The sequence below is a fragment of the Dendrobates tinctorius genome, unplaced genomic scaffold (genome assembly GCF_039654945.1).
Source record: "Dendrobates tinctorius isolate UK_male_01 unplaced genomic scaffold, ASM3965494v1 ptg000251l, whole genome shotgun sequence".
Lineage (NCBI taxonomy): Eukaryota > Metazoa > Chordata > Amphibia > Anura > Dendrobatidae > Dendrobates > Dendrobates tinctorius.
Window position 1 is genome coordinate 8,879,496 of NW_027361918.1, and position 24,756 is coordinate 8,904,251.

General features: G+C 46.7%; 1 long non-coding RNA gene across 1 annotated transcript; it reads right to left on the bottom strand.

Moving 5' to 3' along the window:
• Positions 1–10,918: 10,918 nt before the first annotated feature.
• LOC141065435 (uncharacterized) lies at positions 10,919–11,653 on the bottom strand. Its single transcript, XR_012226411.1, has 2 exons — positions 11,232–11,653; positions 10,919–11,088 (listed from the first exon to the last, which is right to left on the bottom strand). It is a non-coding gene; the product is annotated as an uncharacterized lncRNA (long non-coding RNA).
• Positions 11,654–24,756: the final 13,103 nt, after the last annotated feature.

Here is a 24,756-nt window from a genome sequence, read left to right on the forward strand (position 1 = left end):
ACATTTGCTCTGGCTAATGATCATTTTTCCAAGCTTTATACCAAATGGTCTAAGTGGAATCACATCTTTCCTACACCCATTACATAGGAAACTGCCCTGTTGTCACGGGGGCTTAGTTCAACTAAGGCTGAAAGACCCGGGGCCCCTGTGGTGTCCCTTTACTAGGGGAAACCCTGTCTGACCCTCAACCCAGGGTTTTTGCTGAAGGTGCAAATGCCTGAGCCTCCGACCTTTCCTTATCTCCTGCTCAGCCCTGCACTTAACCCTCCACCCTCCACCCAGTGAGAAGTCACCACCAAAGCTCCCACACAAATAATGACAGACAGGGAGAACTTAAACTGCACTGCGCCGCACACACACAGGAATAAACAGTAATGTGAACAGGGCACAACTAAACACAAATATGGGAAGGAGAAAGGATAACGACGGATCATACGACACCAGATATGAATCTCTCTCTCTTGAACACCTCCACTCCAGACCGGAACCACTTGGTATGAAACACAAGCTATAATCGGCGACGCCCATAGGCCAGCATGACTATTTAAAGACCGTGGGCGTGACTAACCAGCCAACCTGGTCTCCAGCAGGATTAACCCCCGAGAGCCTGAAGATCAGGCCGGCGCCACTGAGGCTATAGTGGCTGGAGGTGGAACTACCTCTGCCTGCCGGATGCTGTGGTGTGAACAGCGTCCGACATGACAGTACCCCGTCTTCTACGAGGGACCCCAGGGCCCTCAAGACTCATAGGACCCGGCTTGTCCGGATGACGACGGTGAAAAGAACTGACCAGCCGATCCGCATGTATGTCTGAGGCTGGAACCCAAGACCTTTCCTCTGGACCATACCCCCGCCAGTGCACCAAATACTGAAGAGTACGGCGTACTACTCGAGAGTCCACTACCTTGGCGACCTCGAACTCTAACTCGCCATCCACCATGACTGGAGGTGGCATCGGCGTTGTGTCCACAGAGCCTACCACCTTTTTCAATAAAGCCCTGTGAAACACGTTGTGTATCTTGTACACTGCGGGAAGTTCCAACCGATAAGCCACTGGGTTAATGATGGCAGAAATCCTAAAAGGCCCAATAAACCTTGGACCCAGTTTTAAAGAAGGGATTTTGAGTTTTATGTTCTTCGTAGCTAACCACACCCATTCACCCACACACAGGTCCGGACCTGGCACGCGTCTACTGTCAGCCACCCGTTTGTACCTGGCACTCATGCTCAACAAACGCTGTTTCACCCGCCTCCAGACTGATGACAATTGGGCTCCTAGCTGATCCTCCTCCGGGACACCCCCCCCGGAGTCACCCTGACGTAAGGTACAAAACTGAGGATGTTGACCGTACACACAAAAGAATGGAGACTCTCCTGATGACTCTTGGCGGTGATTATTTAATGCGAATTCGGCCAGAGGAAGGAAAGTAGACCACTCCTCCTGGTTGTCGGACACAAAGCATCGTAAATACTGTTCAAGATTTTGGTTCATGCGCTCAGTTTGTCCATTAGACTGTGGATGAAACGCCGATGAATGTGACAACTTGATCCCCAACCTTGAGCAAAAAGCTTTCCAAAACCTCGCCACAAATTGCGTACCCCTATCAGATACTATGTCAGACGGTACTCCGTGGAGTCTGACCACCTCCTTCACAAATACCTGAGCCAACGTCTTAGCATTGGGCAAAGAGGACAACGCCACAAAATGCGCCATCTTTGAAAAACGGTCAACCACCACCAGGATGACCGTGTTCCCTGCCGAGGCTGGCAAGTCAGTGATAAAATCCATGGAGATTTCTGTCCATGGCCTATTGGGTACCCCCAGAGGCTGTAGCGTGCCAGCAGGACGGGTTCGGGGTGACTTAGCCCTAGCGCACGTGATGCAAGCTGCCACGTACGAGACCACGTCCTGCCGGATTTTGGGCCACCAGAAACGACGCGATACCAGCTCTAAGGTGCCCTTCACCCCTGGGTGACCAGCCAGTACCGAATCGTGGTGTTCCTTCAACACCTTAGGCCGAAGATGCAGGGGTACAAATGATTTGTTGGCGGGAAGTCCTGGTGGTACCTCCTCTTGGGCCTCGGCAATCTCCGCCTCTACCTCAGTCGTGAGAGCCGAGACCACTACCCCTTTCTGGAGGATGGGTACCGGCTCTTCCCGAGGTTCTCCCCCCGGAAAACACCTAGACAAAGCATCCGCCTTGGTGTTTTTAGCCCCGGAACGGTACGTCACAAGAAAATTGAAACGAGTAAAAAACAATGCCCAGCGAGCCTGCCTAGGAGACAGACGCTTGGCCGACTCCAGGTAGAGCAGATTCTTATGGTCGGTGATAACTGTGACCTGGTGAGCCGCCCCCTCCAAGAAGTGTCGCCATTCCTCAAAAGCCAGTTTGATGGCCAACAACTCCCTGTTGCCGATATCATAATTCCGTTCGGCCGGCGACAACTTCTTGGAGAAGTAGGCGCATGGATGCATCTCGCTCAAGGACGAGCCTTGAGACAGTACTGCCCCCACTCCCACCTCCGACGCATCAACCTCTACCACAAAAGGTTTAGACACGTCTGGTTGCACCAGAATGGGGGCTGAAGCAAAACTATTCTTCAGACGCTCAAATGCACGTATAGCCACCTCAGGCCAGTTCGCCAGATCGGCACCCTTTTTTGTCATGTCCGTGAGCGGTTTGGCGACAGTCGAAAAGTGTTTTATAAATTTCCTATAATAATTCGCAAACCCCAGGAACCGCTGGAGTGCTTTCAGACTCTCCGGCCTCTCCCATTGCAACACCGCTTGCACCTTAGCGGTGTCCATTTTAAAACCAGCTGCGGACACAATATATCCCAAAAAGGGCAACTCCTGGACTAAAAATAAACATTTTTCCAGCTTAGCATAGAGCTGGTTCTCCCGGAGCAACTGTAACACCTGCCTAACATGCTGCAAATGAGTGTCCCGATCGCTAGAATAAATGAGGATATCATCCAGGTATACAATCACAAATCTCCCCAGGACATGAGCAAAGACATCATTAATAAAATGTTGGAAAACGGCAGGCGCGGTGGTCAACCCAAACGGCATAACCAGACTCTCAAAATGACCCTCAGGAGTGTTAAACGCCGTCTTCCACTCATCCCCCTGACGGACCCTTATGAGGTTATACGCCCCCCTGAGGTCCAGCTTGGAAAACCATTTTGCCCCCGCTACCTGGTTGAACAAATCCGGGATCAACGGCATTGGGTAGGGATCACGGATAGTAATCTGGTTTAACTCTCGGAAATCCAGACACGGGCGTAACCCCCCATCTTTCTTCTTAATGAAGAAAAACCCCGCGGCTACAGGCGAGGACGAAGGCCGGATGTGACCTTTGCTCAGACTCTCCGCGATGTAGTCTTTCAGAGCTTGTCTCTCAGGACCAGAAATATTAAACATCCTGGCCTTAGGTAATTTGGCCCCGGGTTTTAGCCTAATAGCACAGTCATAGGCTCTATGTGGAGGCAGTTCTGAGCAACCCTTCTCAGAGAAAACATCCGCGAAATCCTGCAAAGCCTCCGGCAGGCTGGGCGTCACGGCGGACACACATGTGGCCAAGCAATTGTCTTGGCAGAAACCACTCCATTGTACTATGTCCTGAGTTTTCCAATCAATTACCGGGTTGTGCCTGGACAGCCATGGAAAACCCAGGACCATTTGAGCTGGGAGATTACGGAGGACCCTACATGTAACCGACTCAGAATGTAGGACCCCAATGTGGAGTTTCACCTCTGCCACAAACTCAGTAATCTCCCCTTGAGGGAGGGGAACAGCATTAATGGTCACCACCTGTATGGGGTGAGGAAGTTTTTCAATCTTAAACCCGGCGGTGTGTGCAAACTCCTCATCTATGAGATTGGTGGCGGAACCGCTATCCACAAACACTGATATAGGTAGCTCTCTGCCGGCGACAATAACCTTGGCAGGGAGCATACATTGAGATACCATCATGGAGGATATGCATACGCTCAGTTGGGTCTCCTCCATACCCTCTGAGCTTAACAGTTTTCCGCCGGTGTGACCCTCTTAGGTAGTACCGGGCAAACGTTAACATAATGACCACCTTTACCACAGTAGAAACATGCTCCGGACTTCCGGACTCCCGGAGCGCGAGGCTGAACCTGTGCCACGCCAGCAATCTGCATAGGTTCAGGGGACTCATCTACTTCAACCACACCTGCACCTCTGTTTTCCCCCAGAGGTAGCGTCTCCTGTGCCCCCTGACGAAAACGGCGATCAATACGTATCACCAAACTCATGGCAGACTCCAATGATGCCGGAGTCTCATACATCAGGAGGGCTTGTTTCACCCTCCCTGATACCCCATGAATAAACTGGCTCCGCAGTGCTGGGTCATTCCACTGTGTGTCTACAGCCCAGCGGCGAAATTCCGAACAATAGTCTTCTGCCAAGCGCTCCCCCTGGCGGAGGGCGCGGATTTTAGATTCCGCTAGAGCCAGTCGGTCAGGGTCATCGTAAATGAGCCCGAGGGCAGAAAAAACATTATCGACCGAATGAAATGTAGCAGAGTCAGGTGGTAAGGAAAATGCCCATGCTTGGGGGTCACCACTCAGTAATGACAACACCAGCCCTACTCGCTGGGCCTCATTACCTGAGGATATTGGCCGCATGCGGAAGTATAATTTGCAGGCCTCCCGAAATACGACAAATTTGCTGCGATCGCCTGAAAATCGTTCTGGCAGCGGAAACTTCGGCTCTGCACCGATACCTGCAGATGCCGTTTGCACCTTTGCTACTACCAGGCCCTGCTGCTGAACTGCCCCATTCAACTCGGAGACCTGTATGGACAGCGCCGCCAACTGGCGGGTTATGGAATCTAATGGATCCATGGACTCCTGAAAAAATGTGGGCCGATTATAATGTCACGGGGGCTTAGTTCAACTAAGGCTGAAAGACCCGGGGCCCCTGTGGTGTCCCTTTACTAGGGGAAACCCTGTCTGACCCTCAACCCAGGGTTTTTGCTGAAGGTGCAAATGCCTGAGCCTCCGACCTTTCCTTATCTCCTGCTCAGCCCTGCACTTAACCCTCCACCCTCCACCCAGTGAGAAGTCACCACCAAAGCTCCCACACAAATAATGACAGACAGGGAGAACTTAAACTGCACTGCGCCGCACACACACAGGAATAAACAGTAATGTGAACAGGGCACAACTAAACACAAATATGGGAAGGAGAAAGGATAACGACGGATCATACGACACCAGATATGAATCTCTCTCTCTTGAACACCTCCACTCCAGACCGGAACCACTTGGTATGAAACACAAGCTATAATCGGCGACGCCCATAGGCCAGCATGACTATTTAAAGACCGTGGGCGTGACTAACCAGCCAACCTGGTCTCCAGCAGGATTAACCCCCGAGAGCCTGAAGATCAGGCCGGCGCCACTGAGGCTATAGTGGACGGAGGTGGAACTACCTCTGCCTGCCGGATGCTGTGGTGTGAACAGCGTCCGACATGACACCTGTAATTAAAAGCCAGATTTTGGTATTGTGTATTGTATATCATATAATGTGCCAATCACTCACTTGAACTAATTGTTTGTATTATTGTTCTTATCTTATTCTTTGAACATGGTATTGACCATGAACCAAAGTTCTCTGATTTGTTTCCCCTTCCCTTCTCTTCCCCCCCCACCCCTCTCCCACATTATGCAGACAATGAGTCTACTATGTTATCATTGTTATAATATAATAATAAAATGTTTGGAAAAGAAAGGACAGACAGGGAAGGGTATTTAAAAGCAGAGCAACCAATGAGAAATCAGACACAATTAACAGAATCACATGATAAAATATACTGAAGTTGCAATCAAAAACTATTAACAGTATTAAACTGTGAATAAAACCAAGATAAAATACGATAAAATATATATACTATATAATTGTCTAATTCTGTCTGTCTGTCTGTAATGGAAATCCCGCCTTGCTGATTGGTCGCGGCCTAACTGCCGCGACCAATCAGCGACAGTTGCTTAGTCGTCGCGGCAACACGGCTGCATCGCTTATTGTACAGGCACATGACAGCCGTTAAAGGCATCTCTGCTGCGTCGCTCATTACACAGGCACAGTCCTGTACATATTCTGGAGTACATTACATTAGGTAACAGCAGAACAGTGACTGCAGCTCTGGGTGTAAGTGGAGTACAATACATTAGGTAACAGCAGAACAGTGACTGCAGATCTGGGTGTAACTGGAGTACAATACATTAGGTAACAGCAGAACAGTGACTGCAGATCTGGGTGTAACTGGAGTACACTACATTAGGTAAGAGCAGAACAGTGACTGCAGCTCTGGGTGTAACTGGAGTACAATACATTAGGTAACAGCAGAACAGTGACTGCAGATCTGGGTGTAACTGGAGTACAATACATTAGGTAACAGCAGAACAGTGACTGCAGCTCTGGGTGTAACAGGAGTACATTAGGTAACAGCAGAACAGTGACTGCAGCTCTGGGTGTAACTTGCGTACAATATATTAGGTAAAAGCAGAACAGTGACTGCAGCTCTGGGTGTAACTTGAGTACAACACATTTGGTAAGATCTGAACAGTGACTGCAGCTCTGGCTGTAACAGGAGTATAATACATTAGGTAAGAGCAGAATGGTGACTGTAGCTCTGGGTGTAACTGAAGTATAATACATTAGATAACAGCAGAACAGTGACAGCAGCTCTGGGTGTAACTGGAGTACAATACATTAGGTAAAAGCAGAACAGTAACTGCAGCTCTGGGAGTAACTGGAGTACAATACATTAGATAACAGCAGAACAGTAACAGCAGCTCTGGGTGTAATTGAAGTACAATTTATTTAGGTAACAGCAGAACAGTGACTGCAGCTCTGGCTGTAACTGGACTACAATACATTAGGTAACAGCAGAACAGTGACAGCAGCTCCGGGTGTAACAGGAGTATAATTACACTAGATGGTGGCCCAATTCTATCGCATCGGGTATTCTAGAGTCTCTGTTAAAATAAAAAATAGTGATATACTCACCTCCCGACGGCCCCCGGACTCTGTCCCGCCTCTCACCACACTCCCGGCATCTTCCGGTCCCAGTAATGCTTAGCGACAAGGGCCGGAGATGACGTTACTCTCACGTGAGCGCGACGTCATCAGCGGTGTTTCGCGCTAAGCATTACTGGGACCAGAAGCTGCCGGGAGCGTGGTGAGAGGAGGGACAGAGTCCGGGGGCCGTTGGGAGGTGAGTCACAGGTTTATTTTAACAGAGACTCTAGAATACCCGATGCGATAGAATCGGGAAACCATCTAGTTTATATATACATACTGTATATATAAAAATATATAAAAAACTATGAAATTAAAATAAACTGGACTTATTTAGTAACCTTTTCAATAGTGAGATTCAGTCCCTCAGGAGCCTAACTTATATATCCAGAAACTTTCTCTGTTAATTAGACTACTATAGTGGTCAGATACAGTATCCCAAATGTGATCAATTATTATGAGTTTAAAAGATCTTGGATTTTTTCAATGTGTTATTAAAAAATGTTTTGATAAACTGTGTAGCACAAAACCGTTCCGAATATTCTGACGGTGCTCGTTTAACCGTGCGTGCATAGTTTGTATGGTGTACCGTCGAAACACGTAGATTAAAGATAATCGTCACTACTTTGTGTCCTGTGCGCTCCAATTGACCGTGACTATTCATCATGGCTATACTCTTTCCTCCATTGGAGGTCCCCGGCTGGAGCTGTGGTGGACCCTCTCTCCCATACTTTAACTGTGTGGCCTTCTTCTCAGTGCTCCCGTGCGACCGCAATCCTTCAGCCTTTTCAGCCACATCATTCACACAAAGCACTATTGACACAGTGATCACACCCACAGTCCTAGTGACACCGTTATCATACACACCCAGATCATACCCACAGTCCTAGTGACACCCTAATCACACCCACACAGTCCTAGTGACACCCTAATCACACCCACACAGTCCTAGTGACACCCAGATCAGATTCACAGTCCTAGTGACACCCAAATCACACTAACACAGTCCTAGCGACACCCTGATCAGATCCATTTCTACCGACAGCTAGATCACACCCACAGTCCTGGTGACATCCTGATAACACCCATTATCACACTCACATAGTCCCTGTGACACCCTGATCAGATCCACAGTCCTAGTGATACCCCGATCACTCACTCACAGCACTAGTGACAACATTATCACACCCACACAGTCCTAGTGACACCCGGATCAGATCCACACAGTATTACTGACATCCAGATCACACCCATAGTACTAGTGACACCCTGATCACATCTACACAGGCCTAGGGACGTGATCCCACTCAGTCCTACTGACACCCTGCTCAGATCCACATAGTCCTAGTGACACCCTGATCACTCACTCACAGCACTAGTGAAAACGTTATCATACCCACACAGTCCTAGTGACACCCAGATCACACTTACACAGTCCTAGTGACACCCAGATCATACCCAGACAGTTCTAGTGACTCACACAGGTATAGTAAATAATAAAGATGAACAGCATCTCATCCGGGTGAAAAACACCTAAACATTTATTGTGCCATGACAAAATGCGACGTTTCGACCATCACATGGTCTTTATCAAGCTTGATAAAGACCATGTGATGGTCGAAACGTCGCATTTTGTCATGGCACAATAAATGTTTAGGTGTTTTTCACCCGGATGAGATGCTGTTCATCTTTATTATTTGGATTTCGTGTCCAACTGGGTCTTTGGACTTTGAACGTGCCTCTCTTGGATCAAGGAGTTGCTGTCAGCCACTTTTTCTTCTACGTTCACACAGGTATAGTGTCACCCTGACAAGATCCACACAGTTCTAATGAGAACCCGATCACACTCACAGTCCTAGTTACACCGTGCTCATACCCACACAGTCCTAGTGACACTCCAATCACAACCACACTGTTCTAGTGACACCTCGACTACACTTAGTCTATTGAAACCCCGATCACACCCACACAGTCCGAGTGACAGTCCGATCACACCCACAGTCCGAGTGACAGTCCGATCACACCCACACAGTCCGAGTGACAGTCCGATCACACCCACACAGTCCGAGTGACAGTCCGATCACACCCACACAGTCCGAGTGACAGTCCGATCACACCCACACAGTCCTAGTGACACTCCGATCACACCCACACTGTTCTAGCAAATAGAAAATGGCTGACAGCACTTACAGGATCAAAGGATGCGCGCTCTAAGTCCAGGGACCCAGTTGGACATCAGAAGTCACAAAATGAAGAAGAGCAGCATCCGGTCCGGGTGAAGAAGCATATAAAATTTATTATGCCATGAAAACATACAACGTTTCGACCATCACATGGTCTTTTTCAAGCATACTACATAGCAAGCAGTTTTTAATCTAGTTTTTTTTTTTGTGCTTATGCATGAATAGAGAGACCCCACCCCTCTCTTGTGTGACATGCACAAAAGGAGCTGTCTCACGCCATGAACCCATACAGGTAAGCGCCTGTCTTGATCCTGATCATTTAGACACTGTTCACATGTTCAGGTTTTAAATATATTAGATAGGGACTGCTTCAATAGGGGTTACTGTGACGTGGTGGAGCAGCTTGGCATACATTTTTTGCAAAAAAACGTATCGACTAAATACCCTGTATTTGTTGTCATCTTTTTACCAGCACTTGCTGACTATTATTATATGTCTTACTGCAAGGTATTTTTGCAGATTTTTCATTCTGTGCTTTGTTTGAGTTTCAATCAGTGGGTGGTGTGAACATTGTCCTACAGACTTGTTCACATTTGTGCATTTCACATGTGTTTTTACATAGCAAATATGGCGGTCTTAAATAGGCCAGAATGGCCAATCAATATCAAGTATCCGCCCATACATAAATAGAAAGTCGTCACATATATCAAAAAAACAAATACAAATACATAATACATATATAACAATACAATATAAACATGAGTAATAAAATGTAAACCAGAAATGGTACAAATACAGCAGCACATGGTAAAGGTAAATAGAGAAACATCCAATCACATATAAGAAATCCCTCATGGAGTGTTGGTGTCTCGTATGTATCCTAGCCACCCCCCACCAATCAAAAGTAAACATACATAAAGGTGTCATCATCAAAACTGGTTAGCCAATAGATGTAGCCACAAAAATAGCGCCAAACCCAGTAACCAATTGGAAGTACCTCTATAACCTGTGTTATCACAGAGACGCCATCCAGTGCTCAGCAACCACATTATAGCGTCATCAGAGGACGCCCATCCACCATCGAGTCCAAATCTCGCCTTGTCACAGTACAAATCCCGCGCATGTGCACTAACACTCAACGCGAATCTCCATCATACAGATACGTAATGAACAATAAGCGGTCACATGATCAACCAGAAATTCCGCGATCACTGATCTCAAATATCGCGCAGGCGCACTAGCGCTCAATGCGAGCCACAACCTCACAGCAAACAAAAGTACGTTGCTCCAGAAACGGTCACGTGGCAAATCACATGACCGTGATCCAAACAACGGCATGCTACCAAGAGCGCGAGCACATGACAATGTCACATGGTCGCAACCTACAGCAACATTAATTACACTTCCCAAAACCAACTCCATGATAATTTAGGATTAGTAAATGCCATTGATCTGTATGGAAAAGCATAACGAAGGCGAATTTTTATTAGCTACCGTAGCAAATACATAACAAACTAACCAAATGACCCAGTCACATGACAGTTCACCAAACCAAGACTATAGCCCGCCTACAGTGGTAAAAGAGCACACAACTCCTATCAAAAACAAGTCGATTGACCTGATGATCATTAATTCCTGATCCATAGCAGCCTCCAAACAATGACACCATAATTATACAAAATAAGTTGTTAATACCAAAAATAACTTTATTGTTACATGCAAAGACATAAGGGCAAGGGGATTGAAAACATATAAAAACATAAATCAATCAAATGAAAAAGAGAAAGGATATAACACCAACTTCAGGACAATTCAGTCCCCATGTCCTCCGGTCCTCACCACGTATCACTCCTAAAAATAAAACCACAAAAAATAATTAAAACAACTATTACTATTCAAAAACCAGAAGAATGATGCCGTCAAGAACTATGCGGAGTATTTAGTACAAATATGTAGATTATAGTCAAGGTTCAAGCCTCTCGGCTGTAATGTACCTAACGTCGAAATCCACTTCAACTCCTTTCTTTTTAACAAAAGAGTCCTATCACCACCCCGTCTCAACAAAGCGACCCCATCAATCACCCTGAACCGCAGCTGATTAACAGAATGTCTGAATTCAATAAAATGTTTCGGTATCGGTAATTCCAGGAGTAGTGTTCTGATCGTACTCTTGTGTTTACTAATCCGTCAATCTGTTCACAGCTGCACAGTCCCTGTAAGACGATTCTGAGCAGTACATTGTATCAAAGCTTTTATTCACCCACTGCCAATTTAGCAACGTGTTGATATTACAGCGCTAAGAACATCCTGCCCTGCCCTGAAGGGATATTCCCATCCCCAAATAATGGCAGGTCGCCACTGAACTCTTCAACATTAAATTTGCTACACGAAGAAAGAAAAGATGTTTACCGGTGGAAATGACACGATGGAGACGAGATACTGATCTGTAAATGGTGAAAAGATGGAAAAAGACTTTTCAAAATATCTTTTTTTTAGATATCACTAAATATCTTTCTCCAGTCTGGAGTCTGAGCCCTGTGCAGAAATCCCAGCACCTCCGGCCTCGTGCAGAAATTCCAGCACCTCCAGCCTCATGCAGAAATCCAGGCACCTCCGGCCTAGGCTGCTGTCACTGAGGTCATCAATGGTCGTCCGAGGAAGGTTCTGCTGCTGAATGTAAAAATCATCAGGATCTGCTGCCGGCAGCTCCAGTGTAATCACCGACCAATGACGTCATTGATGTGCCCGATGGAGACATGTTCGGAGACACTGCTGGCAGCTCCTGTGTAATCACCGACCAATGACGTCCCTGATGTGCCTGATGGAGACATGTCCGGAGACTCTGATGGCAGCTCCTGTGTAATCGTTGAGGTCCCCAATGTGCTCTATGGAGACAAGTCCGGAGACACTGCCAGAAGCTTCCGTGTAATCACCAACCAATGAAGTCCCTTATGTACCAGACGGAGACAAGTCTGGAGACGCTGCCGGCAGCTCCTGTGTAATCACCGACCAATGACGTCCCTTATGTACCAGACGGAGACAAGTCTGGAAATATATAAGCCGCGGAGACACCATCACATGTTTCTCAACGCAAGCAATGACTAGCCAGGTCTTTCACTGGGAAGGAACAACCACGGGAAGGGCAGTCTCCAATGAAGGAAACCACCTATTCCAAAACATGGTATCCATCCACAGACAGCTGTTTCGGGGTATTGCCCCTCATCAGTGTGGAGTAGGAAACTGGCTAGTGGGAGCAATGCCTAGTAACAGACCATGAAAAGAGAAGGATGAATGACCTCATGGAGATCAACATCCGACACTGCGGAGACACCATCACGTGTTTCTCAAAGCAGTGATTCTATAGCACTGCCCCCATCCCTTATGGGAAATATGTAAAACATACAAATATATAAGCCGCGGAGACACCATCACATGTTTCTCAACGCAGGCAGTGACTAGCCAGGTCTTTCCCCGGGAAGGAACAACCACGGGAAGGGCAGTCTCCAATGAAGGAAACCACCTATGCCAAAACATGGTATCCATCCACAGACAGCTGTTTCGGGGTATTGCCTCTCATCAGTGTGGAGTAGGAAACTGGCTAGTGGGAGCAATGCCTAGTAACAGACCATGAAAAGCTGCTTGTGTCGAGGCTGTGTCACAGCACATGCATGGAGAGCCCAACACACAGCTATCCATGCATGTTTTGTGACTGTGACACAGCCGCGACACGTGGCTGCGGAGCCGAACAGCTGATCAGCCAGCGCGCTCCAGGTATCCGGAATCCCTCTGCAGCTCATTCGCTATGCGCTATAACTTGCCGAATAAGCCCTGACTCGATCGAATTCACTCATCCCTAATCCTGATCAAACTCACACAGTCCTATTGACACCCAGATCACTCTCACACAGTCACAATGATGCCCTAATCACACCCACACAGTCTTATTGACACCCCAAGGCTCACACAGTCCTAGTTACACCTCAAGACTCACATAATCCTAGTGACATCTCAGTCACACCCACAAAGATCTAGTGACACCCCAATCACACGCACACAGTCGTAATAACACCCCAAGACTCACACAGTCCTAGTGACACCCCAATCACACCCACACAGTCCTAGGTACACCCTGATCACACCCACAGAGTCCTAGTGACACCCGATCACACCCACACAGTTCTAGTGACACCCTGATCACAACCACACAGTCCTAGGTACACCCTGATCACACCCAGAGTCCTAGTGACACCCGATCACACCCACAGTTATAGTGACACCCTGATCACACCCACACAGTCCTAGTTACACCCCGATCACACCCACACAGTTCTAGTGACACCCTGATCACACCCACACAGTCCTAGGTACACCCTGATCACACCCACACAGTCCTAGGTACACCCTGATCACACCCACACAGTCCTAGGTACACCCTGATCACACCCACATAGTCCTAGTGACACCCGATCACACCCACACAGTTCTAGTGACACCCTGATCACACCCACACAGTCCTAGTTACACCCCGATCACACCCACACAGTTCTAGTGACACCCTGATCACACCCTCAGAGTCCTAGTGACACCTGATCACACCCACACAGTTATAGTGACACCCTGATCACACCCACACAGTCCTAGTTACACCCTGATCACACCCCCACACAGTTCTAGTGACACCCTGATCACACCCACACAGTTCTAGTGACACCCTGATCACACACACACAGTCCTAGTTACACCCTGATCACACCCACAGTTCTAGTGACACCCTGATCACACCCACACAGTTCTAGTGACACCCTGATCACACCCACACAGTCCTAGGTACACCCTGATCACACTCACAGAGTCCTAGTGACACCCGATCACACCCACACAGTTCTAGTGACACCCCAATCACACCCACACAGTCCTAGTTACACCCAATCACACCCACACAGTTCTAGTGACACCCTGATCACACCCACACAGTTCTAGTGACACCCTGATCACACCCACACAGTTCTAGTGACACCCTGATCACACCCACACAGTTCTAGTGACACCCTGATCACACCCACACAGTTCTAGTGACACCCAATCACACCCACACAGTTCTAGTGACACCCTGATCACACCCACACAGTCCTAGGTACACCCTGATCACACCCACAGAGTCCTAGTGACACCCGATCACACCCACACAGTTCTAGTGACACCCCAATCACACCCACACAGTCCTAGGTACACCCTGATCACACCCAGAGTCCTAGTGACACCCGATCACACCCACACAGTTCTAGTGACACCCTGATCATACCCACACAGTCCTAGGTACACCCTGATCACACCCACAGAGTCCTAGTGACACCCGATCACACCAACACAGTTCTAGTGACACCCTGATCACACCCACACAGTCCTAGTTACACCCCGATCACACCCACACAGTTCTAGTGACACCCCAATCACACCCACACAGGCCTAATAACACCCCAAGACTCACACAGTCCTAGTGACACCCCAATCACACCCACAGTCCTAGTGACACCCCGATCACACCCACACAGGCCTAATAACACCCCAAGACTCACACAGTCCTAGTGACACCTGATCAGATCACACCCACACAGTTCTAGTGACACCCTGATCACACCCACACAGTCCTAGTTAAACCCCGATCACACCCACACAGTTCTAGTGACACCCCTAGTAACAGACCATGAAAAGCTGCTTGTGTCGAGGCTGTGTCACAGCACATGCATGGAGAGCCCAACACACAGCTATCCATGCATGTTTTGTGACTGTGACACAGCCGCGACACGTGGCTGCAGAGCCGAACAGCTGATCAGCCAGCGCGCTCCAGGTATCCGGAATCCCTCTGCAGCTCATTCGCTATGCGCTATAACTTGCCGAATAAGCCCTGACTCGATCGAATTCACTCATCCCTAATCCTGATCAAACTCACACAGTCCTAATGACACCCAGATCACTCTCACACAGTCACAATGATGCCCTAATCACACCCACACAGTCTTATTGACACCCCAAGGCTCACACAGTCCTAGTTACACCTCAACACTCACATAATCCTAGTGACATCTCAGTCACACCCACAAAGATCTAGTGACACCCCAATCACACGCACACAGTCGTAATAACACCCCAAGACTCAAACAGTTCTAGTGACACCCTGATCACACCCACACAGTCCTAGGTACACCCTGATCACACCCACAGAGTCCTAGTGACACCCGATCACACCCACACAGTTCTAGTGACACCCTGATCACAACCACACAGTCCTAGGTACACCCTGATCACACCCACAGAGTCCTAGTGACACCCGATCACACCCACAGTTATAGTGACACCCTGATCACACCCACACAGTCCTAGTTACACCCCGATCACACCCACACAGTTCTAGTGACACCCTGATCACACCCACACAGTCCTAGGTACACCCTGATCACACCCACACAGTCCTAGGTACACCCTGATCACACCCACACAGTCCTAGGTACACCCTGATCACACCCACATAGTCCTAGTGACACCCGATCACACCCACACAGTTCTAGTGACACCCCGATCACACCCACACAGTCCTAGTTACACCCCGATCACACCCACACAGTTCTAGTGACACCCTGATCACACCCTCAGAGTCCTAGTGACACCTGATCACACCCACACAGTTATAGTGACACCCTGATCACACCCACACAGTCCTAGTTACACCCTGATCACACCCCCACACAGTTCTAGTGACACCCTGATCACACACACACACAGTCCTAGTTACACCCTGATCACACCCACACAGTTCTAGTGACACCCTGATCACACCCACACAGTTCTAGTGACACCCTGATCACACCCACACAGTTCTAGTGACACCCTGATCACACCCACACAGTCCTAGGTACACCCTGATCACACTCACAGAGTCCTAGTGACACCCGATCACACCCACACAGTTCTAGTGACACCCCAATCACACCCACACAGTCCTAGTTACACCCAATCACACCCACACAGTTCTAGTGACACCCTGATCACACCCACACAGTCCTAGTTACACCCTGATCACACCCACACAGTTCTAGTGACACCCTGATCACACCCACACAGTTCTAGTGACACCCTGATCACACCCACACAGTTCTAGTGACACCCTGATCACACCCACACAGTTCTAGTGACACCCAATCACACCCACACAGTTCTAGTGACACCCTGATCACACCCACACAGTCCTAGGTACACCCTGATCACACCCACAGAGTCCTAGTGACACCCGATCACACCCACACAGTTCTAGTGACACCCCAATCACACCCACAGTCCTAGGTACACCCTGATCACACCCAGAGTCCTAGTGACACCCGATCACACCCACACAGTTCTAGTGACACCCTGATCATACCCACACAGTCCTAGGTACACCCTGATCACACCCACAGAGTCCTAGTGACACCCGATCACACCCACACAGTTCTAGTGACACCCTGATCACACCCACACAGTCCTAGTTACACCCCGATCACACCCACACAGTTCTAGTGACACCCCAATCACACCCACACAGGCCTAATAACACCCCAAGACTCACACAGTCCTAGTGACACCCCAATCACACCCACAGTCCTAGTGACACCCCGATCACACCCACACAGGCCTAATAACACCCCAAGACTCACACAGTCCTAGTGACACCTGATCAGATCACACCCACACAGTTCTAGTGACACCCTGATCACACCCACACAGTCCTAGTTACACCCCGATCACACCCACACAGTTCTAGTGACACCCCAATCACACCCACACAGGCCTAATAACACCCCAAGACTCACACAGTCCTAGTGACACCCCAATCACACCCACAGTTCTAGTGACACCCCAATCACACCCACACAGGCCTAATAACACCCCAAGACTCACACAGTCCTAGTGACACCCCAATCACACCCACAGTCCTAGTGACACCCCGATCACACCCACACAGGCCTAATAACACCCCAAGACTCACATAGTCCTAATGACACCCCGATCACACCCACACAGGCCTAATAACACACCAAGAGTCACAAAGTCCTAGTGACACCCCAATCACACCCACAGTTCTAGTGACACCCCAATCACACCCACACAGGCCTAATAACACCCCAAGACTCACACAGTCCTAGTGACACCCCAATCACACCCACAGTCCTAGTGACACCCCGATCACACCCACACAGGCCTAATAACACCCCAAGACTCACATAGTCCTAATGACACCCCGATCACACCCACACAGGCCTAATAACACACCAAGAGTCACAAAGTCCTAGTGACACCCCAATCACACCCAGAGTCCTAGTAACACCCCAAGACTCACATAGTCCTAGTGACAATCTGTTCACAGCTGCACAGTCCCTGTAACATGATTCTGAGAAGTACATTGTATCAAAGCTTTTATTCACCCACTGCCAATTTAGCAACGTGTTGATATTACAGCGCTAAGAACATCCTGCCCTGCCCTGAAGGGATATTCCCATCCCCAAGTAATGGCAGGTCGCCACTGAACTCTTCAGCATTAACCTCTTAAAGACAGCTAATTCGTCTTTTTACTGACCTGAGATGTAAGAGCCTAGCCTCCCCATACAGGTGACAATCCAGCAGCTGCCGGCTGTCCACTATAGCTGACAACTTGCATCAGCCACGACCAGCGTTGGCCCCGTCCATATCTGTTTAACCCCGCAGATGCTGCTATCAATAGTGACTACGTCATATAAATGGTACACAGAGTGTGGGGGCTTCTCATTTAACCCCATCGGCACGCTGAGATCATGTTCGTGTGGTCCTGATGGTTGTTATGGCAATTCACGGCCAAATAGCGGCCTTAGAGTCTGCCGGCTATAGTAACATGTTCAGATATTAGTGACATTTAGGTGGTAAAAATACAATTTTTCCTTCTGGTTATGTCACTTTGTATTAATTCCTGAAAAGCACCTGAAAGGTTAATAAACTACCTGACAGCAGGTTCCAATATGTCAAAGGGTGCTGTTTTTAAAATGATATCACTTTTGGGGGATTTCCAAAAAATAGGACCCCTAAAGTCACTTCAAACCTGGAGCGGTCCCGTAAAAAATTATTTTGTAAATTTCCTTGGAAAAAGGAAAAATTGCTGCTACATTTTTAAACCTCCTAAAAGGCTAACAAAGTTAAATAATATTTTACAAATGGTGCCGATTTAAAGCAGACAAGTGGGAAATGTTATTTATTAATGGTTTGCTACGGTATGACTATAGAGATAATCTTTCAAAGTTTGAAAATTGCATTTTTTTTTAGTTTTGTCAAATTTCTGATCATTTTTAAAATTAAACACAAATTATATTGACCTAATTTTACCATTATCATAAAGTATAATGTGTCACGAAAAAACCTTCTCAAAATCACTAGGATATGTTGAAGTGTTCCAGAGTTATTACTGCATAAAGTGACACTGATACAGTTGTGGCCAAAAGTATTGACACCCTTGCAATTCTGTCAGATAATACTCAGTTTCTTCCTGAAAATGATTGCAAACACAAATTCTTTGTTATTATTATCTTCATTTAATTTGTCTTAAAAGAAAAAAACACAAAAAGAATTGTCCTAAAGCCAAATTGGATATAATTCCACACCAAACATAAAAAAGAGGGTGGACAAAAGTATTGGCACTGTTCGAAAAATCATGTGATGCTTCTCTAATTTGTGTAATTAACAGCACCTGTAACTTACCTGTGGCACCTAACAGGTGTTGGCAATAACTAAATCACACTTGCAGCCAGTTGACATGGATTAAAGTTGACTCAACCTCTGTCCTGTGTCCTTGTGTGTACCACATTGAGCATGGAGAAAAGAAAGAAGACCAAAGAACTGTCTGAGGACTTGAGAAACCAAATTGTGAGGAAGCATGAGCAATCTCAAGGCTACAAGTCCATCTCCAAAGACCTGAATGTTCCTGTGTCTACCGTGCGCAGTGTCATCAAGAAGTGTAAAGCCCATGGCACTGTGGCTAACCTCCCTAGATGTGGACGGAAAAGAAAAATTGACAAGAGATTTCAACGCAAGATTGTGCGGATGTTGGATAAAGAACCTCGACTAACATCCAAACAAGTTCAAGCTGCCCTGCAGTCCGAGGGTACAACAGTGTCAACCCGTACTATCCGTCGGCGTCTGAATGAAAAGGGACTGTATGGTAGGAGACCCAGGAAGACCCCACTTCTTACCCCGAGACATAAAAAAGCCAGGCTGGAGTTTGCCAAAACTTACCTGAAAAAGCCTAAAACGTTTTGGAAGAATGTTCTCTGGTCAGATGAGACAAAAGTAGAGCTTTTTGGGCAAAGGCATCAACATAGAGTTTACAGGAGAAAAAAAAGAGGCATTCAAAGAAAAAAACACGGTCCCTACAGTCAAACATGGCGGAGGTTCCCTGATGTTTTGCGGGTGCTTTGCTGCCTCTGGCACTGGACTGCTTGACAGTGTGCATGGCAATATGAAGTCTGAAGACTACCAACAAATTTTGCAGCATAATGTAGGGCCCAGTGTGAGAAAGCTGGGTCTCCCTCAGAGGTCATGGGTCTTCCCGCAGGACAATGACCCAAAACACACTTCAAAAAGCACTAGAAAATGGTTTGAGAGAAAGCACTGGAGACTTCTAAGGTGGCCAGCAATGAGCCCAGACCTGAATCCCATAGAACACCTGTGGAGAGATCTAAAAATGGCAGTTTGGAGAAGGCACCCTTCAAATATCAGGGACCTGGAGCAGTTTGCCAAAGAAGAATGGTCTAAAATTCCAGCAGAGCATTGTAAGAAACTCATTGATGGTTACCGGAAGCGGATGGTCGCAGATATTTTGGCTAAAGGTTGTGCAACCAAATATTAGGCTGAGGGTGCCAATACTTTTGTCTGGCCCATTTTTGGAGTTTTGTGTGAAATGATCAATGTTTTGCTTTTTTCTTCATTCTCTTTTGTGTTTTTTCATTTAAGACAAATTAAATGAAGATAATACCAAAGAATTTGTGATTGCAATCACTTCCAGCAAAAAACTGAGTATTATCTGACAGAATTGCAGGGGTGTCAATACTTTTGGCCACAACTGTAACTTTACAAATAAACCCATATTTAAATGTCAAGGGCACAAAAAACTGAATGACCTATATACATCACAAGTAGTGATGGCCGAGCACTAAAATGCTCGGGTGCTCGTTGCTCGGGTCTAGCAAATTGGAATACTCGCATGCTTGACCCGAGCAACGAGCCCAATGTAAGTCTATGGGAAACCTGAGCTTTTTGCCGCACCCCAATAACACTTTTAACAGACGTCCTGGATGGCCACATGAAACCAAAGTTCCCACTATTAAGAATTTTGTACTCCCATAATGTTTGCCCATGAAGTGAATGCAAAGCCTGCTCCAAATTTGGATGCAACCCAATGACCCAAAAAACAGATGTCCTGGATGGGTGTCATGATCCAGGCCGGGGTTTGTTTCTTGTTTTTCTCTCCCCGGTCTGGTCGTGCGGGGGTTAACCTTCTCTGCCTCGTTTTGGGTTCTGTGTGGCTATTTCAGTCTGCTGTGGCCTGCAGACCAATGTCAGTGATAGCTCATGCTTCCAGGCTAGAGCAGCTGGCCCCTGGATACCGTGTTGTGTCCTCTGTCCGTTTACTCTGCTCCCGTGACTTCCCTTTCCTGCCACCCCGTTTGTCTTATTGTTCGCTCCCTGTGCTTGGACCTCTTGGTATGTGACCCGGCTTGTGTTCTGACCTGTTTGACTGTCTCATGTCTCTGTTATCTCTGTTCCCGTCTGTCTCTGACTTGTATTTTACTACGTATATTCCTTTTTCCACTGGTCCTGTTTTTCCTGACTGTTTCTGACTTGGCTCGTTTGACCACTTTTTCGCGACCAGGTGGCACCTGTGCTGCTGGTCAGTGGTGCTATGCTGTGTGTGCAACCTCTCTTCCTTCACCAGCACCCCCTGGTGGAGGTTGCGCTGTGCTGCACTGCAGCAGCATTACATTATCACTGACTAGTGTTGAGCGATACCATCCAATACCCTAAAATATCGGATCGGATGGTATTGGCCCGATACGAAAAAAGTATCGGGTATCGCCGATTCCGATACCGGAAGTCCCATTCAAGTCTATGGGACTTCCGGTATCGGAATAAGAAAAACCCTTTTCTGTCCTTGCACAGCCTCTCGGGGGTCTGTTCGGGCCTTCCGGGGGTCTGTACGGGCCTGCCGGGGGTCTGTGCCGACTGCCCAGGGGTCTGTGCGGACAGCCGGGGGTCTGTACCGGCCTGCCGGAGAGCTGTGCCGGCCTGCCGGGGGTCTGTGCCGACTGCCCGGGGGTCTGTGCCGACTGCCCGGGGGTCTCTGCCGACTGCCCGGGGGTCTCTGCCGACTGCCCGGGGGTCTGTACCGGCCTGCCGGGGGGCTGTGCCGGCCTGCCGGTGGTCTGTGCCGACTGTCCGGGGGTCTGTGCTGACTGTCCGGGGGTCTGTGCAGGCATCGTCTACATGTCCCATCGGGCGATGCCTGCTACCATGACGGTGATTGACACATTAGCCAATGATGGGACAGTAGTAGTCCCATCATCCGGCTAATGTGATGAATGTAAAAAATAAAAAAAAATTGAATACTACATACATGCTACATACATACTACATACATGCTACATACATGCTACATACATACTACATACATACTACATATATACTACATTCATACATACATACTACATACATGCTACATATATTCTACATTCATACAACATACATATATACTACATGCATGCAACATGCATACTACATATATACCACATATATACTACATGCATGCAACATACATATATACTACATATATACTACATGCAACATACATACTACATATATACTACATGCATGCAACATACATACTACATATATACCACATGCATGCAACACACATACTACATATATACCACATGCATGCAACACATACTACATATATACTACATGCATGCAACATACATATACACTACATATATACTACATGCAACATACATACTACATACATACTACATATATACCACATGCATGCAACATACATACTACATGCTACATACATACTACATACATACTACATATATACCACACATATACCACATGCATGCAACATACATACTACATATATACTACATGCATGCAACATACATACTACATACATACTACATATATACTACATGCATGCAACATACATACTACATGCTACATACATACTACATACATACTACATATATACCACACATATACCACATGCATGCAACATACATACTACATATATACTACATGCATGCAACATGCATGCTACATATATACTACATGCATGCAACATACATACTACATATATACCACATGCATGCAACACGCATACTACATATATACCACATGCATGCAACATACATACTACATATATACCACATGCATGCAACATACATACTACATACATACTACATATATACTACATGCATGCAACATACATACTACATGCTACATACATACTACATACATACTACATATATACCACACATATACCACATGCATGCAACATACATACTACATATATACTACATGCATGCAACATGCATACTAAATAGATACTACATATATACTACATGCATGCAACATACATACTACATATATACCACATGCATGCAACACGCATACTACATATATACCACATGCATGCAACATACATACTACATATATACTACATGCATGCAACATACATACATACTACATATATACCACATATATACCACATGCATGCAACATACATATATACTACATGCATGCAACATACATACATACTACATATATACCACATGCATGCAACATACATATATACTACATATATACATGCATGCAACACACATACTACATACTACATATATACTACATGCATGCAACATACATATATACTACATATATACTACATGCAATATACATACTACATATATACGACACGCATGCAACATGCATACTACATATATACCACATACATACTACATACATACTACATATATACTACATGCATGCAACATACATATATACTACTTATATACCACATGCATGCAACATACATACTACATATATACTACATGCATGCAACATACATACTACATATATACCACATGCATGCAACATACATATATACTACATATACAGTATATTACATGCATGCAACATACATACATACTACATATATACCACATATATACCACATGCATGCAACATACATATATACCACATGCATGCAACATACATACATACTACATATATACCACATGTATGCAACACACATACTACATATATACTACAGTCAAGGCCAAAAGTTTTGAGAATGACACAAATATTAATTTTTACAAAGTCTACTGCTTCATTTTTTCTAATGGCAATTTGCATATACTCCAGAATGTTATAAAGAGAAATCAGCTTAACAGCAATTGCTTGCAAAGTCAATATTTGCCTAGAAAATTAACTTTATCCCCCAAAACACATTTCAACATCATTGCAGCCCTGCCTTAAAAGGACCAGCTAACATCGTTTCAGTGATTGCTCCATTAACACAGGTGTGGGTGTTGATGAGGACAGGGCTGGAGATCAATCTGTCATGATTAAGTAAGAATGACACCACTGGACACTTTAAAAGGAGGCTGGTGCTTGGCATCATTGTTTCTCTTCTGTTAACCATGGTTATCTCTAAAGAAACACGTGCAGTCATCATTGCACTGCACAAAAATGGCCTAACAGGGAAGAGTATCGCAGCTAGAAAGATTGCACCTCAGTCAACAATCTATCGCATCATCAAGAACTTCAAGGAGAGAGGTTCCCTTGTTGCCTTAAAGGCTCCTGGGCGCCCAAGAAAGACCAGCAAGCGCCAGGACCGTCTCTTAAAACTGTTTCAGCTGCGGGATCGAACTACCAGCAGTGCAGAGCTTGCTCAGGAATGGCAGCAGGCAGGTGTGAGTGCTTCTGCACGCACTGTGAGGCGGAGACTCTTAGAGCAAGGCCTGGTCTCAAGGAGGGCAGCAAAGAAGCCACTTCTCTCCAGGAAAAACATCATGGACAGACTGATATTCTGCAAGAGGTACAGGGAGTGGACTGCTGAGGACTGGGGTAAAATCATTTTCTCTGATGAATCCCCTTTTCGATTGTTTGGGACATCTGGAAAACAGCTTATTCGGAGAAGACCAGGTGAGCGCTACCACCAGTCTTGTCTCATGCCAACTGTCAAGCATCCTGAAACCATTCATGTGTGGGGTGGCTTCTCAGCCAAGGGAATGGGCTCTGTCTCAGTCTTGCCTAAAAACACAGCCATGAATAAAGAATGGTACCAGAATGTCCTCCAAGAGCAACTTCTCCCAACCGTCCAAGAGCAGTTTGGCGCCCAACAATGCCTTTTTCAACATGATGGAGCACCTTGCCATAAAGCAAAGGTGATAACTAAATGGCTCATGG